Source organism: Phoxinus phoxinus, assembly GCF_949152265.1.
Source record: "Phoxinus phoxinus genome assembly, chromosome: 14".
Taxonomy (NCBI): Eukaryota; Metazoa; Chordata; class Actinopteri; order Cypriniformes; family Leuciscidae; genus Phoxinus; species Phoxinus phoxinus.
Window position 1 is genome coordinate 4,248,725 of NC_136889.1, and position 18,769 is coordinate 4,267,493.

The 18,769-nt window shown below is 38.9% G+C and overlaps 1 protein-coding gene across 4 annotated transcripts in view; it reads left to right on the forward strand.

The window, feature by feature from the left end:
* The window catches only part of LOC307009934 (E3 ubiquitin/ISG15 ligase TRIM25-like), an 82,520-nt gene that overhangs the window by 27,935 nt on the left and 35,816 nt on the right, over nucleotides 1-18,769 (forward strand). For 2 of the 4 annotated variants that reach the window (XM_079634170.1, XM_079634171.1), the window contains exon 2: nucleotides 11,548-11,782. The gene's annotated coding sequence lies outside the window, so the exon portion shown is untranslated. The remainder of the gene's footprint in view (nucleotides 1-11,547; nucleotides 11,783-18,769) is intronic. The other 2 variants (XM_079634166.1, XM_079634164.1) reach the window with 1 other exon arrangement.

Genomic DNA, 18,769 nt, shown 5'->3' on the forward strand with positions numbered 1-18,769 from the left:
GAGAAATGCTCTTTTGTGTCGCGCGGTGAGGTGGGGGGCCGAAGCGTGCGCTCACTGAAAGAAACGTATGATTTTACACGCATCACAAAACAAATCAACAAGCCTCACGGAAACAGTATCACATCCTGCAGCATTCACAGAGACAAAAAAACATCCAATTTCTCTTCAAAATGGCACTGAAAAGACATACAATAGTAATTTAAGTAGGTTTTGAAATGATTGTTTTGTGTCGTGACTGACATTGATGGAGGTACGTATCTCACAATGTATGAGCATGTTCCAGTATGTTTCTGCCTTTGTTCATGTGAAAGTTGCACATGGCAGTCTTATATACTCCTTTGCAACTGCAAGAATAATAGACATAATGCACCCGTTGACTGTTTTTATGAACAAGACTTTAGAGTAACACTTTATTTTGATGGTCCACTTTAGACATAACTATAAGTAACTTTGCAAATAACTCTCATTAGAATATTAATTGACTGTCTGCTTAATTAATATCTGCTAACACTTTATGTTGGTGCTCCCCAACAGATTTTCTACTGACTATAAGTAACTTTGCAACTACATGTAAACTTATTCTACAAACCCAAACCCTAATCTAACAGTAATACACTAATGCGAGTTAATTGACATGTAGTTGCAAAGTTACTTATAGTTTGTAGAATGTGTAAAGTGGACCATTGAAATAAAGTGTAACCGATTTTGGTATATATCTTTGGTCCTGTAACCATTTCCATCATGTTTATATCATATTTAATCACAGTGCCTTTACAATTTTCACTGAGCCTGCAATGATTCATATTGCTGCAAACCAATCAATGTGTTAAAGTGCTTTAATAAACATTAGCACCATGTTTCTGTACTTCATTATGGTAAAGAAAACATTGCATGCTTTCTTAAGAAGAGAAAATATCTGGAAGAGCTGCATGTGTAGATTTCACATTCTTTCATTTCTGGTCCTCTGAAGTTTCGGATAATGACTTGCAGAAGAACATTATGCTCCATTATATCTATAAAAAAACTGTCTTTTTCATTTCTAGCTATTATGTCTCATTTCACATTGTGTTTGATCTTCTGCAGAAGCGCGGTTAGAGCATGTTACCGTATCCTCGAGGATCTTCAGAATTTCACCAGTTTTTTTTTGCCAGAAACATTTTACCAGGCAGGACATGGTCTTCAAAAACTGTAAGACTTGTGAGATGTGAATGTGAGACTTTAAAGTCCTAAAGGAAAAAAAAAAATCACTTTTGTTTTTGCAATACCTCATAATTTTGCCCCATTCAGCCTTAAATCTCATAATGACTCGTACCGAACGTTTTGTCCAAATGATCTCAGTGCCCGCAGAGCTGACTGCGGCTTCTAGAACAACCTGAACTTGTAAGCAAGGAGCACAGTGGAAAAGACGAGAAGAGACATTTGTTTTTGACATTTTCTTCAGAAAATCTGAGTGACATTTTTCCTGTGCAAAACCTACTACATGATGCTAGTGTGTTGCAATGTGGTTCCTTACTGGCCCAAGTCAGTTTGATGTATCATCCGTGACTGTAGTTTAATACTTCACTAGAATCACTAACAAAAGTATGAACAGTAATAATAGCGATCTCTTAAACTGCAGCTCTGCAGTGGGAATGGCTGCACAGAGACAATGGAGAGAAAGGAAATGCCTGCAGGGGAGAAACACTGATGCTTATTGAGTTTCATATGTTCATATTCATGTGTTTATGTTTCCACGCAGCATCATTCCAGAACAGACTGTCAAGACCGTTTTAGTCAGGAAGATCCTGTTGCCTGTATCTTTATGTTTGGTCTCCTTTTATTTACTTAAAAATAGTTTTTATCTGTCTGTCTGTCTGTCTGTCTGTCTGTCTGTCTGTCTGTCTGTCTGTCTGTCTGTCTGTCTGTCTGTCTGTCTGTCTGTCTGTCTCTCTGTCTGTCTGTCTGTCTGTCTCTCTGTCTGTCTGTCTATCTGTCTGTTTCTCTCTCTCTGTCTGTCTGTCTGTCTGTCTGTCTGTCTCTCTGTCTGTCTCTCTGTCTGTCTGTCTGTCTGTCTGTCTGTCTGTTTCTCTCTCTCTGTCTGTCAGTCTGTCTGTCTGTTTCTGTCTGTCTGTCTGTCTGTCTGTCTCTATCTCTGTCTGTCTGTCTGTCTCTCTGTCTGTCTGTCTGTCTGTCTGTTTCTCTCTCTCTGTCTGTCTGTCTCTCTGTCTGTCTGTCTGTCTGTCTGTCTGTCTGTCTGTTTCTCTCTCTCTGTCTGTCAGTCTGTCTGTCTGTCTGTCTCTATCTCTGTCTGCCTGTCTGTCTGTCTGTCTCTGTCTGTCTGTCTGTCTGTCTGTCTGTCTGTCTGTCTCTCTCTGTCTGTCTGTCTGTCTGTCTGTCTGTCTTTCTGTCTTTCTGTCTTTGTCTGTCTGTCTGTCTGTCCGTCTAGATTAGTTATTACAACCCAGTACTGTTTTAATTTATATAAATATATACTATATAGGCTATATATATAATATATATATATATTTTTTTTTCTTTCTTAAAGATTATGTTGACTTTTTGTAACTACTACTTTTTGTTAGCAGAATAAAGTGGTACGTGTAGATGGTAAACAGAGTAGCTCCTCCAGCAGTGATTAGCTGTGAAGTTTAACAGGAAGTAGCAGGACGATATTTTCCCCCATATGTTTAGTGTACACTCCTCCGACACGTTCTGTCCTGCCCCGGCCCACCTCTGTCTCTCCTCCCTCGGCCTGAGGGGGTCCCGCCCGCCGCTCCTGCACACAGAGGGGTTATTGTTCTCGCACTACCTGAGCCGGGGCAGGCCTGTCTGTCACAGGGTGTGGACAGACACAAAAGCATGACAAAAGAAGGTGAAAGTTAAACAACAACAGAGAGAGACAGAGAAAGTTGAGACAAAAGAATGAGTGAGCATATTTATAGGATGTGTGTGTGTGTGTGTCTGTGTGTGTGTCTGTGTGTGTGTGTGTGTGTGTGTGTGTGTGTGTGTGTGTGTGTGTGTGTGTGTGTGTGTGTGTGTGTGTGTGTGTGTGTGTGTGTGTGTGTGTGTGTGTGTGTGTGTGTGTGTGTGTGTGTGTGTGTGTGTGTGTGTGTGTGTGTGTGTGTGTGTGTGTGTGTGTGTGTGTGTGTGTGTGTGTGTGTGTGTGTGTGTGTGTGTGTGTGCGCGTGTGTGTGTGCAGCCTGTGTGTGTGTATATATATATACATTCATTGATGATTTTAGTAGGCTAGGATAGTAGGCAGTTGGCATCTGGGAATGTGGTTATTTAATTTTATGAAAGTCGCAATGCAAAAACTTTTCCCTTTTGATTTTGTAATGAAATATGACCAAACGTGTTCTTCGTCTTTGAGAAATTCACTTTAATAGGCCCTTGTCAATCTCTTGTCTAAGTGCTCAGTTTACTTCAGACTTCTTGCTGTATTTGATTATAGGCTATTGATGTGTCCCTCCATGTTTCTGCTGTCAGCCGAGGTTGAGCTCACGTGTGTGAGTGTGTTTGTGATTCGTGTGCTCGACAGCCTCATGCAGGACAAAGGTAGCTCTGTTGTTCCAGACGCGCCGCTGCCGTGCAAATTGAAGCATTGCTGTGGGTTCTGACAGCGCTGGGCTAAACTAGTCAAAACTCCCCCCGTCCTCACCACCTGAAACTTATTAAACATAAATCTGGGCAGCCCTGCTGATGAAACCCGAAACTCATATTGACTTTAAGGGAGAGCACTATAAATCTTCTTTTCTCTTTCTTTACGCCCCCCCTTGCTTTACATTCCTCCGGTATCCTTACAAAGTCCTGCCTCAAACTTCATAAGGTTCAAAATTGAAAACGTTGCATGCTAACGTGGTATGACGGTTCTGTGGAAACTTGAAGAAATAAACAGAGGGGCCGGAGGTGGTGAAGTCTGAAGTTTTGGGTTCATAATGAGCGACAGCGGTACAGCAATGATCTGTGGTTCTGTTCTGTGGCCTTGAAGGGGATCCGGTCGTGTTTGTATACACAGACATTACAGTGGAGTCAGTGAAAGTGGACCTAAGCAAGCATTTGACATAGGGTCTAAACCACAAACGTGATATTTTACTTGTTTTTTTTTTTCTTTCGCACAGCACAAGTTTATCTGCAGTATTTTACTCTTTTCGAGCTGTGGTTCGTTTATCATCACAAATGGTTTGTACACGTTGATTATGCTGTTATTTGTGGGTGCCTGGACAGGAGATTCTGTTTCTCTTGTGCTGGAGGCAAAACCACAAGTAGCTTGGCAATATCCACCAGACTGACCGTCTCTGTTTTCTAACTGATGGATCATCTTGTTCACTGTGTGCTTTTACTCATCCAGGGAAGATGTGGTTTGTGTGGAAAGAGAGGACTTCACGGCTTTTCCTCGGGGGGAATAAAGTGTGGAGCTGGACTGAGAGGCGTCTCCAGCTTTCTCTGAAGCTATTGCATGAGAGCATGATGAATCTCAAAGTTTGTGTAGAAACAATGGCTGGTGGAGACGGAAGAATAAAAACACGTTTGTGTGAGTAAATATTTGGATTCAGGATGACAACAATGTAAAAAGCATACATTTGCCAAGCAGTTACTGTAGCACAGGGCTGAAACCACCATAGACTGAGGAGAAAAGTCTTCACCAATAATCAGATATGGCCCAATATTTGATATTCCTGATTCTGCTCTGCTTGTTTTTATGATGACACAACGTTTTAAAAGCTATAATGTAGGCTAGTGTGCCTCAGTGGTCTTACAGCGTCAAATTGCCAATGTCAAATTGATTGCGATGGCCAATTACTCAAAGAAGACGGGACTTTACTTTAAATTAATTTCAATGCAACGCGCTTTTGAGGTAAGATGCAAATTGCCAAATATTAATATTTGAAAACTGTTTTGATGATATTCAAATTATGTTAAACAACTGACAGCAATATCCAGTAATGCAAACTACTCAACTTTTTGTGAAATTTCATCATTTGAATAAAAAAAAAATGCGATAATAATTTACATGAATCATGTAATTGGTAACTAAATGTGATTGATGAGACAAGAAGCATTAACAAAGCAGTTTTTCTGCACGTATTAGCATGCAATTGTCACGTCTGTTATGGGTTTTTGGTTCATGTCTGTTATTTTGATACTTAGTCACGTTCCATGTCATCTTGCCATGTCTGGTACTTCTCTAGTCTTGTGTCATGTTCTCATTGGTTTATTCTGGTCATGTGTCATGTCTCTGATTGGTTCATTGTCTTGGGTTGTGCACAGGTGTCCCTTGTCTGCTCATTAGTCTTGTGTGTGTATATATAGCCCTCTTGTTTCATGGTTCCTAAGTCACGTCACGTCACGTCACGTCACGTCACGGTAGCCGAAAACACATTTGACTGGATTGATTTCGTAGTGTAAACACTCATGTAATCGAACAAAAGACGCAGACTCTCCGTCTACTGACCTAATGTGTAAACATTATGGGATGCACGCTAGACAGACGGGATTTAGGCCACATTTACACATAGCCGGGTATTTAGAGAAACGAATATTTCCCCCCCTCCGTTTTCAATAATAACATCGTGCACACAACCCGCATAAATACGCCGTCGAGCGCCATCATAGCTATGCCAAACCTATGGGCGGCAGTGTAGGTAGAAGGATAAAGCCATGCAAGCCAATCAGAATCCTCAGAATCGACAAGAGAGAACCTAAAACCCCGTTTCTCCCAGTTGACACGATAACATATAACCGGCGTTTTCAGAAATCTCCACTTTGGCTGGAGTTTTTAGAAATAATCGTTTTCTGGGATAAAAACGGCGTTTTCGTGTAAATGACAGGCCAAAACGCAGAGAAATATCTGCGTTTTCCCATCGTGTAAACGGGGCCTTAAACTGTCGGCTGAAGACCCAAGTTTGGTTGTAAGACAAAAACGTACCAAACACAATGTTCTCTCACCATTCCTGATTTCTAACACACACTCGACTGTTCGGCTGGTCTTGCGGCTGTCAGAGCAGAAGCTCTCCGTATGTTTTTCTGTTGTCTCCGGGCACGTTTATATGTAAATTGCGTGAGCTTATTTTGTCCATTAGATCTGAAAAACCCATACATTTATCTGCCCATAGACTCTACCCTTGAAAGAAATCAGGACAGAAATGATTGAAAGTGGACAAAAGAGACGGATTAAGAAACCAGGTGTAACAGGAATGCGTCTCCCTTGTCTACTTGTGATCCAATCCACCAAAACGCATCTTAATGTCAGGTGTAAAGAGGGCCAAAGTGGTGGTGTACAGCACAAGATATCCCTGTAATTGGGTAATGAGGTCTTATAGTTCAAGTTGAAGAAGGTGTCAAAGGTCAGCAGGAAGTTGAAAAAGACAAGCTAAAGAAACAGGGCAGAAAGGCAAACTTCCAGCGCGGTGGGAAAAACAAACCTGATACCAGTCACTGTATTTGGCAAAGACTGTGTTGCTGATTAGATACAGAAAATCTTGGAGGGAGGAAAAATATAGCTATAGACCTATTCATATCTGACCTCACACTCATCGCTTACTTAGACATTCTTAACACACCATAAAGGACAGAAAAGAAGAATTAATCAGTAACAAAACATGCCAATTATCGGTTTGTCTGAGGAGCGCTGGCTTACATGCATCAAAGGCATTTTCATCTCAGTGGAAAATCTGACTGGACTCAATGCACCATAAAGAGCTGGCAGCATTAAGATGTGTGTGTTAAGGGTGATGTTGGGCCGTGTGCTGCAGCCCGACAGAAAGGAGATACTGTAAAAAGAGCGGGAGGCGGGCGAGGGTGTGTGTGGAGGTGTTATAAACCTGCGCCGCACACAAAGAGCCTACTGTGTAGGGGTAGCCCGCAGGTCACACACATATGCATACACACTCGCGCTCGCTGAATTACCCGGCCTCCCAGAAGCCTGCCTGCTACAGATTTCATACAAATAAAACAGCACGCAAAGAAAATATGAGCCGGGGCTGGAGAAAACAGTGAGTCAAAAGGGTGAAGAAAAGACAAGAACCAACACAAGGCTTCAATCTTAAGCTACAATGTTCCATTGTTCCCAGAAGCGGGTTGAGGGGGTTTGGAAGAGAAAACAGCAGGATTTAGGCAATATTCTTCAGGTTCTGTTAATAACAGTTATGCTAAATAACAGAAATACAGCCGCTGATCTCCTTGGCAAGCAGATGCGTGTTGTGACAGCAAGAAGAAACCGATTTCACTGTACAAGTGGAAACTTCTTGTCAAGTTTATACTACCAGTCTCTTCTGCTCATCAAAGCTACATTAATTTCATCAAAAAATACTGTAAAAATAGTAATATTGTGAAATATTATTACAATTTAAAAGACCTGTTTTTTATTTGACTATTTATAACGGATGCAAAACTGAATTTTCAGCATCATTACTCACATCGAATTCAATTCAATTCACATTTATTTGTATAGCGCTTTTCACAATACATATCGTGTCAAAGCAGCTTTACAGAAAATGCATGCGTCTACAATACGATTAAGTTATGCACAGTAGTCAACATTTGAAGTGGATCAAAACCTTTGAATTTTAAACCATACCCGTTCTTGTCTTATAGGACAAGATTTTTTTTTTTAACTTTTTTGTTCAATTGACTAAATAACTTTTGGCATTTGAGGAGCAGCATTTGAAATCTGAGCAGAATTAGGCAGCTGATGTGCAGTATATGTATTACAGGTGAAACTCGTGCAAAAGTCCATTTATTTCAGTAATTCAACTTAAAAGGTGAAACTAATATATTATATAAACTCATTACATGCTAAGTGAGATATTTCAAGCCTTTATTTGTGATTATGGCTTACAGCTGAATACCTTTCCACAATATTCTAATTTGGAATTTGGGGTTTTCATAAGCTGTAAGCCATAATCATCAAAATTATAACATATAAAGGCTTGAAATATCTCACTTTACATGTAATGAGTCTATATAATATATTAGTGTCACCTTTTAAGTTATAAATTAACATTTGCACGAAGTTCTAATTTTTCGAGTTTAACTTTATTTATCACTGCTGTAAAGAATCACGGGATGCGTCCACGTAGCCAGAATGACAAACAAAGTTGTAAGCTGAATATTTAAGGCTCTAGGTTTGTTTAGTTCCGTACATCAACCCAGCAAAACCCTCAGGAACACTCACACAAACTTCTGTTTACATCCAAAAATGCAGAAGTGCAGAAAACGACCAAATGGCGCTCATAAATACACAAACAGTCTTCATTGTACGTTTGCTGAGACTGCTTCAATGGTTTTGCTGAGTGCATAAAGATGTATAAATATTTACTGTAAATCAGAGGATGGATTGACTGCTTCATGCTTGCGTGGTCCATGTCATGGACGTATTGTATATTTTCTTCTGCTGAATAACAGGGACAATAATGTGCACTCGGATATTCTCAAAAAGACTGTTTAAGACACAGAGTGCCTTGCTTTCTGGCGACGAACTGCCATATCAAACCAGACACACTTACAGCACTGGGGAAAAACATAATCTTTATAACTAGTGTTTTTTTAATGACCAATGCCAATAAAATTTAGATTATAGGGTAGCCTAAAAGTTAGCAATTTAGAGAGGTCTGTTATCGGAGGGGACTGTGTCCAAGTAATGGATTTCAGAAATGAAGCCTACATATACAAATCAAGCAGCTAACATTATAAATATACCTGAGGGGGAAATTAAAGTGCTAAAAGTACATTTTTGTAAGACAATATCACAGTGTGTGCCGCAAGCCGTTAAATTAAATGTACTTCTAAAGAGGGATTGACCGTTGAGTAACTCATATTACTGCAATGTATTACAAATGACATTTACCATCTAACTCTCTAATGAAATAACAGAGCCTCTTAGTAACGTTTGGCCTCGCTGGACAATGCTTTCGAATCTGCTGTGAAGTGATAAATCCAGAAAAGTTTGTTAACATCTCCTGTCAGGACTTTGATTAAGTGATGCAGAGACGCCATTACGGCTGTCAGGGCCCGGTAAAGAGAGCCATGCATCAGACGCATGACACGGCCATGTGATTATGTGTGAGGGACCGCATCCAAGCCTTGTGGGGAACATCTCCGAGCAGTCAAGATTATGTCAAAATATATTCTGTCATATTCGCTCGCAGCACTACGAACAAAATGCCCCCTCAGGGTCAGGCCTGTTGGCTCCAGGACGTTTTGGCGGTTTCCGACTCGTGATGTGCATCCTCACATTTCAAGATGAATTTCTGCTGTCAAAGTATTTTCTGGCGAGCTTTCGTCAGTTCAAATGAGGGCAAAGTGGTGTCATTTCACACGACTAATTTGACCGGACAGCCAATTCCGCTGCTGTCGTCAAACTTATTTCTAAAAGTCTTCAAATGTGCCAAGAATGTTTGGTATTCAGGCCTGTCTACATGCAAGCAAAGAGTGACACTTTTTGCTGCATCATGCGAAGATAACCCACGACAGAATAAAGGCCTTTTCACACCAAAGACGATAACTATAACATATAATCTCATTATATATTTAACTTTTTGGGTGAATTTAACTCCTTTAAAATGTCTTTTAGGTTTGACTTTTAGAAAAGAAAATGACCAACACGTTCTCATAAAAGAGCGTATCTATACCACGAATGTTATTTCTCGTGCCATTTATATGGCAAAAATGTTTTTTGCTTGCATATGCTATGCACTGAAAACTCTTGGGTATAAGGGTGGGGAGTGCGTGTGTATTACACGCCATAAAGTGCGTAGCATATGCACGCGAAAACTGCGTATCATATGCACGCAAAAAAATATTTTTGGTGAATAAAATGGCCCGAGAAATAACATTTGTGGTATAGATACGCACTTTCATGAGAACGGGCTGAAATGACACACATGCAGCAAGAACATATAAATATAATTTCACTCCCCTGCCTATCCCCAGCACACATCTATCCTTCTGTCTTTTTAAGTGTCTGTTTTAAAGGGCTGGGAAAATGCCATTTTCACAAGATGTAAAAAAAATCTCTGATGTCCCCAGAGTGTGTGTATGAAGTTTTAGCACAAAATACATCACGGATATTTTTATATAGCATTTTAAAATTGTCACTTTTTGAGGATTTGCAAAAACACACAGTTTTGTGCCTGGCCCTTTAAATGCAAATGAGCTGCTGCAGAGGGCGGGTTTCAAGAGCTTGTGTGTGTGTGTGTGTGTGTTAGCAGCTGCGATTACCTCACACACACACACTAAAATGACAGAAACTGTTCTGTCTTTAAAGGTGAACTAAGTAACTTTTTTACCTTAACTGATCAACTTCGGAGTCACTGGAATGGTTATATTACTTATTTTGGGTTGAATGGTGGTGGTTTCGCACCCACCTGGTGCCCGTGAGCGGAAAAACAGCGTTTGCAACTTTGGGCCGGCGGCCCGCCGGCCTCTTCGTCTGGAAGTATCGTGTGATCCCAAGTCTCGCGAGGTAAAGAATTGCTTTACTGCAAAAAGAAATCTGCTATAATGCTGTCATTATTGCGCTCCCTCACGCTGTTGGAACCCGAATGAAGACGACGTTGCAAAGAGTTTCCCATCTGCTTTGATGTCGTTGATCTACTAAGCCTCTAGTGTCTGAGAATAGCCAGCGAGTTTTTAACAGTTGTTGTCAAATATCTATTCCGAAGCTGCGGGGGGAGCTCTAGAGAGAAACCTCCGAGCAAAACGCGAGGATACAACAAAGAAATCCCGATCTTACTGAGTGCTGCTTTAATGTTAAAACGGAGTCAGACAAAGATGGAGAGACTCGAGAAGAAGTAACAACATGTAGAAGCAACAGGACGTCTCTGAATGGTTAGTTGATGAATTTATGTCGCTGATGTGGAGTTAACTATCTTCAATTAGCATATTCTGTCATGATAATCTATAAATCGCTCGTATAGGAACTGTTGTGAGATGCACAGAGTGACTTTCTATTGCATGTGAAAAGATGGATGGTAAAGTTTGAGCTGACTCACAAATGTGCTCGACTACAACAACTCTTCCTCTTCTCAACATGGAGTGTGTTCCCGGGGGCGGGGCTTATGTACATTTTAGGGTTGGTGATGTCACTAACCCGGAGGAATGTCGTGTAGTTCCTACCAGCCGTTTGTTGTAGTCCTTTTCTTTAAAAGCAAATATCTTCCTTTGCTTTGAACTTTGAGCGTTGTAACTTTGCAGATGTTGTTTATGATCAAACAGCAACATTACACACTAACTAAAGTTAGAAAAGTCAAATCATACTTTACCACCCCTTAAAAAGGAGCACATTTGGCCATTTAGTGAAGCTCATTTGCAGATTTCTAGATCAAGAGGTTCAATTGCTAAATTAATTGAGGGAAAAACACTGTGTCAAGAAATGGCAATTCTTAAACCAACATTTTTTTTAGAGCAAAGGGCTACTAATTTGGGTTTAGTGACCCTTATCCACAATATTGTATTTCTCTGAAAATGAACGCATTTTCCAGTTTTTTATTTACTGACATAATATGAAACAAAAATATTTAAATGAAAAGTGTTGTGCTTCATTATTTTGTCTTTATCCCTCAATCCCAGGTTCCTCCCTGGTGCTCACACACCTGGTGGTGCTTCAGGAGGGCTTACAGGAGGATTACAGGTCTGTCAATCTCCTGAACGCTGGCCCGGAGCCACACTTAACCCAACCCTACGCTCTCAACTCATTCTGGGACGCCGCTCACCCTGGGCAACCAAACACTAATGCATCTCTCCTGTAAACATCAGACCAGGTGTGCCAAAAAGAAACAGGAAAAAAACAGGCAAAGTGAAAAATGTATGTCTGTGAGAAATTCCACTGCACAAGTTTTCAGTGTATTACTGTGTGTGTGTGTGTGTGTGTGTGTGTGTGTGTGTGTGTGTGTGTGTGTGTGTGTGTGTGTGTGTGTGTGTGTGTGTGTGTGTGTGTGTGTGTGTGTGTGTGTGTGTGTGTGTGTGTGTGTGTGTGTGTGTGTGTGTGTGTGTGTGTGTGTGTGTGTGTGTGTGTGTGTATATATTATTTTTACAATATGCAGGGAAAAAAATACTTAGGATTTGGTAAGAATGGCCTCACCAAGGTTGGATTATTTTGATAAAAAAATACAGTAAAAACAGTAAAATTTTGAAATATTACATATTTTAAATAACTGTTTTCTATTGTAATTATATTTTAATTGATCAAAGCTGAATTTTCAGCATCATTACTCCAGTCTTTAGTGTCACATGATCCTTTAGAAATCATTCTAATATGCTGATTTTAGAAACATTTCTTGTTATTATTAATGTATTAAAATGATTTAAATGTTTTTACTGTCACTTTTGATCAATTTAATGCTCTTTAAATGCTCTTAAAATTCTTGACCCCAAACTTTTGAAGTAGTGTATGTTACTCTATTTGTTGTCATGAATGCTATAGCAGCAAACGTATTGGCTTATATGGCAGTTATAGAGCACATGACAACAAGCATGCAAATAACACGCGTTTTGGTAATGTTTACATCTCAACCACATATAAAACCAATAAAAAAATAGACAGCCTCCATAAAAGTTTGAGAGAGTTAGAGCAGAGTAAGGAACATTAGATACACGAGCATGTCTCTTACTAAACAGAAGATATCTCCCACAATGCATGATGAACTTATATTTTGACAGCTCCATGCTGAGTTATCATTACTATCTGGTTTCTTAATAAGAGTGCATTTACAGAAATCAGCTGGCTGATCTTCACAAGACCCTATGGGGTTCATGATGGAATTGGAGGATTGTGAGATTAAATTAAATATGAAAAATAACATCAATATATTATTGAGATGGAAATTCTTTCCAATGCCCCTCTGAAATCCAAAAGAAGTAATGTTGACATATCTGATTTATCTAAACGTGTATTTCGTAAGATCCGCTGCGTGTACTGCAGTTGTAAAGTGGAATGTTTTGTCAAACAGATTTTACACCAGGTCTGTTTTATGAGACTGATGTCAACTGGATACTAAATCAATAATTCATTGTGCTTATTAAATCCATACCTTGTAATGGAGATTTTTGGAACCCATTCATGGAGACATTTCACAATATGTTTTTGCATTAGTATTTTGGTGACATAACACATTCTGTACTAAATTCACTTTGTTAATTGAGCCACTGTTATGGTGGGTTGTTTAAACAAATTTGTTTACACTTTTATATGGGATAAGGGATAAGGGAGTATTTTAACTGAAAAAACAACACACTTTACCTATAACAACATCCTGTGTGCTCTATAAAAGCAGCACACTATATTTTGTTAGTTCTGCTTAATGTCATTACTCAAGTCTCATGGTTTTGTGTTAGATAGTTTAAAAGCAGGGACCTTTGTTTCCTGTCTGCCAGGATTGGCCAAACTGATTAATCCAGGTGTGTCTGATTATTGTTGTTGGTCAGACACACCTGGATTAATCAGTTTGGCCAATCCTGGCAGACAGGAAACAAAGGTCCCTGCTTAAGTTCAGGAAGTAGTGAAACTGTGCATAGGGCCTATCGTCCAACTAGACGCGATAGACGTGAATTTGACGCTCTATTCGCGTTTGGTGTGAACGCAGCTTAAGGACCTTTCGAAATAATTGAAACTATATTTGGCGAAGTGACATGGACATGTAATGCGGTCAAGTCTGGACTGCCTGGATCTACTTTAGCAAAAACAGGCAGTAATGACACCAACATTTTAGATACCAGTGAAAATTCACAATTCTCTATTCCAATTTTAATACCACAGCTAAAAGTACCAGCCTAACTAATGTAAATTTAAGACATTAAAGACAAGTAAACAGTTAGTAATAAAATAAGAACAGATAATCAAATTACAAGCAAAAGCGCAAATAAATACAATATAACAAATATACAAATTAAATAAATTGTGCTTCTCAGGTTTTTCAGGTAGGTCTGACTGTAGTTTTCAGGTACAGGAATTTAATAAAGTAAGCAAACGTAAAATACCACTGCATAGTCTAAATTAAAAATCCTTAGTAAAAATCCTTATTAAGTTACAAAAGTTATTTAGTGAAGATCAGTAAGTGATTTTTTTTGTTATTGTTTGCTGTTTGATTAACATTAAAAACAGACATCAGCAGGAATATTAGGCTGCTATTACTTTAAGAGTGAATGCATATATCTTATATACTGATACTGTACACATGCGTTTACTTTCTCAACTGTTTACGCTCACTTAAGACATATCCAGCAATGCATACGAGGATACTCGCTATTTTTGGGCATAATTTTGTGTGAATTTGTCAACGCTCAAGTGCAAGAAGACGTGGAAGAGACCTCAGTTTAGTATTCGTTATGAAATGAGCTCCTTTTCGCTTCTTCTTATACTTGAATATTTGGCCCGTCAACTGTCCCAAGCATCGTTCATGTTTGTTCATGTTCATGCATATTTAGAATTCATAAGTTAGCGAGTGACACTGTTTCATACTCGTCAACTTGTTTTTTCCTTGCATTTGGCGCTTGGCGAGTGTTAATAAAGAGCTTTACTTCTACTGGACGGCAACATCTACATTATAAGAGAGTCAAACACACCTTTACATTTGTATGCACACCATTTGCACAACAACACAAAGCATCACAAACCGGGAAACGTGCCCTGAAACCAACACTTTCAACAAATGCCCTTGTTCTGTTTTTCTGGCTTCTTTCCTGTTTTAATTATCCACGCAGGGCTCTGAGCGAGCAAGCCCATCCGCTCTGCGTCCCGCCACCCCATTACTCTTGATTGGCTCTCAGTTGCCGTGGAGATGGAACACAACCTATTGTGACAGGTCCCAGAGCTTGCTGACATCGCCTTGGCAACGGTGCCATGTGTACAATAGGCTGTCCTGCCAGCGAGGGCTCAGTTAAGGACCGGAAGCGTCTGACAGCTGTTTAGGTGTGTTTACAGTCCTCGCTTCCCACTGTAACTCATCAGGCACAGAGGGGCTCTATTAAACTGTAACATTTAGTTCTGCCGGCCCTGTGTAAAAGCCCACAGCTCCTCTCATTCATTGTATTCAGGTCCTAAAGTGTTTTTCCATTCACAGCACGGCTATAAATAGACATCTCTGTACAGGTTTTTAATTAGTGGCTCTTGCTAAGACAAGCATCACTGTTACTATTTCTCATACTTAAGAGTTTCGGGGATTGTTTACATCTCTAACCCTAAGGTTTAAACTTTGGCACGTGACTGATCCCGGACATGTCCCTCAAACCATGTGATTTGTTGAGGAAAGGTATGCTTTTTCCACCAATTATTTTTTTTACAAAAAAGGCCACAAACGTGTATTGGGATCATTTCTGAGTAGTCTGATTTATTTTAGTAAATCGGTTTGTTTGTACCCAAATGAATAAGTCCATCAGTTCCAGAACCAGTTAAAAATTAAAAATTAAAAAATAATAATAATAGTCAACTTTATTCATTACATATTCGTTTTATACAATACATATTGTTTTAAAGCAACTTTACGTAATGCATTTCGGCTGTTGTTCAGCTGAAGGCAGTTCAGTGTTGATTCAGTTTTGTTGTAAAGATTATCAATTATTACATTTGTTAATTTAATCTATAAAGCAGTTCTGCAAAAACAGGATGTATTCTAGGTTATTACCTGTGGAGGTTTCCAATAATTAGAATCTCTGTTTTTTTCAGAATGTATCATATATCAGATATGTATTCCGTTATTTTTTTTAATTGGTATGTTTCGTCAGGGCGCAAAGAAAAATAGAGCTATATATCATCAGCGTAAAAGTGAAAACTAAAGCCATTCTTCCTTATGATATCGCCCAAGGGTAGCATGTACAGGGTGAAAAGCAATGGTCCTAGTACTGAGCCTTGTGGTACTCCATACTGACCTTGTGATCGATATGACACATCTTTTTACTGCTACAAATAGGTAAAGGTCGAATAAGTATGATTTGAACCATGCCAATGCATTTACACTAATGCCAATGTAATTTTCGAGTCTATTCAAAAGAATATTGTAGTCGATATTATCAAACATGCAGCAACTATGCAGCACTAAATAGTGTTTCAAAGAGTTTTAAATATTTCACCTCGGTCATTTATCATTATAATTTTTTGGTTTTGTTACATAAATGTGTTTTAAATAGTATTATTATTATATTATTATAATTATTATAAATGTGAATATTAATAAATTACATAAAAAGTTATATATATATATATATATATACCATATATATTATAATTATTTTCAATTATACATTTTCTATACGTAAATTATACGTTTTATAAAAAGCACTACAAATAAATTAGATTTGAATTGAATATAGCACATGAGTCATATGGGTGCATTTTATGCACTATGCCAAATGAGAAAAAAAATCCATAAAGACTCTTCAGACTTTTTTCCTTCGAAAAAACAACAAAGTAACACAAGTAAATATTGACAGAAATTATAATAACTTCTCAAATGCACATCCAGTGTTGGGCAGTAGCGTCGCTACAAGTAGTGACGCTACTAGTTTAACTACATTTCTCAGTAGCGTGGTGGTAGCGTCGCTGTTTTCTGGATCAAATAGCTTTTCAGTAGCGAAGCTCTTTTTTTGATCAAGTAGTGCGGTAGCGTCCAGCACTACACACAAGCTACATTTCCCCAAGCATTTCTAAAGTTCAAGCTCATATCGGAAATACAACTGCTAAGTATCACTGATCCTGAATCAGTAAGTGACGATGACTTCTTCATGTTTTTTACGGCGGTTGGCAAGGACCATATTTCATTCCCGCGATGCGGAAAACACGGACAGAATCACGGGATCCAGAATGAACGCACGGTTTCATTTATCACACACTCAAACACTCACTGAGGCATGCATGACGCTCGCGATGTTTTCAGCCTATATGAGGACATTCATGCATGAACTTTATCCGCTCTGAGAGTCACCTCAGCAGCATTTTAGCTTTATTTGAGAAAACTCGACAAATCATAAACAAACACAGAGAAGAGACTCAAAGGTCTACACGGCAACCCGTCAAAATAAAAGCATGGTTTAACCTTTGAAGAAAGTTTTGCTTAAATCATTGGTTATTACAATTAAATTAAACCATTAAAATGGAATCAAGAAAAGAAAAACAAAAAGAAAAGAAAATTTGGTAAATTCTTTTTTAAAAATTCATAGTGCCCTAAATCTTATTTATTTTAATATTTTAATAGATGATTGTTAAATTGTATAAGTTTCATGGTTTCAATTAATTAGACATGCATTTTGATTACTAAAATTTTATTTAACCATTAAAATGGGAGTCCAAAAATATTAAAACGGAAAAAAACATAATACAGAAAAAAAAAAAAAAAAAAAATAATTTAGAATGTGAAAAAAATTATTTAAAAAAATCATAGGGCCCTACAATCAGCTTTTAGGTGCATTACCACCACATTCTGCTCCGGATGTGGACATCACGTACCAATCTCAATCCTTGAGCTGACCCGTGAGAAATTTGCTTAATGGAAAGATGCACACACTCTCAACACCTGGTTTTGTTATACTTTTATATAGTTATTATTATTATTATTATTTTTAATTGGTTTTGAACAGTTTGTGAATAAACAATTGAACTGATAAAGTATGCCTGCCTATCTGTTTGACTGACATTATGTTTAAAAATTAAAAAAATGAATTAAAAAAAAAATAGCTTAGAAGTAGAAAGCTACTTTTGCCATATTACTGTAGCTTAGCTTGCTACTTTTCCCAGGGAGGAGCTTCAGTGTAGTGAAGCTGAATTTAATGTAGAGTAACTGCTAGCTTAGCTCACTACATTTTCCAAGTAGCTTGCCCAACACTGTGCACATCACACAGCTCATAAATATATTTACTAGGGGGTGCTAAAGAGCAGATTTGCCATTAATAACAGGCCATACACTGTTTTTTCCACTGCATTTGTTTGCCATTCGTATTGTGTGTCATTTCCAAAAGCTTTACTCTTTTCCTGTGGGGGGCGCATGCATTTCCAAAACAGACACTGGATAAATTATGTCCCATAGGGCAAGATATCCTCACAAATTTTTTTTTGTGAATTGTTTCCCCCTAGAAAGCTTACAAATGCATTTGAGCACAGATAACAGATCTTTTTGAATACAATTTATGTGTGACTTAAATGTCCTAATACTATTTTAGGGCTGCTGTAAATATCTGAAAAACAAAGTTGCGTCCTACGTCTGTGGCTCTTAGGAACAGACGGCAGGGCAGCGCTCGGATCTTGCGATAAGCCGGGCCATATGAGTTACGTTCTTTCTTCTGCAAACATGAACCCTGCTCGGCTTTGGACTGAACAACAATGCAGTGCCTCCAGAGGCCCCGTGTTGAGTTTACTCAGTGGCGTAATGTTTGAGCTCCCCGGGGCCCCGCAGCTGGCTAATGCCTGCCTTATCACGGACCCTCTCACTCGGGCCAAAAGCTCTGTGAAAGACCATGGGACCTGTGTACACAGCAACTGCAAACATACCTCAACAAAAAGAGAGGGCTAGAGCATGAGAATGGGCTTATCAAGCAGCGATCAGTGTTTGTGTCTCAATAGAAGGCATGTATAAACTAGAATTGAACAAAATGTGAGAGGTGTTTGCTAAACTCACTGCCATGATGCTAGAGAGTTCTGGTTTGCTAAGGTGATTTGGGTAGTTGCTAGGTGGTTGCCAGGGGGTTCTGGATTTGATTAGAACTTAACTTTGGGTTGTTCACAATTTAGAAGCGGGTCATCGATTTTTCCAAGGAAGACATGTTCCTCAGTCAACCTATTTTGTTGATCCTGGAACAATATTCCTGT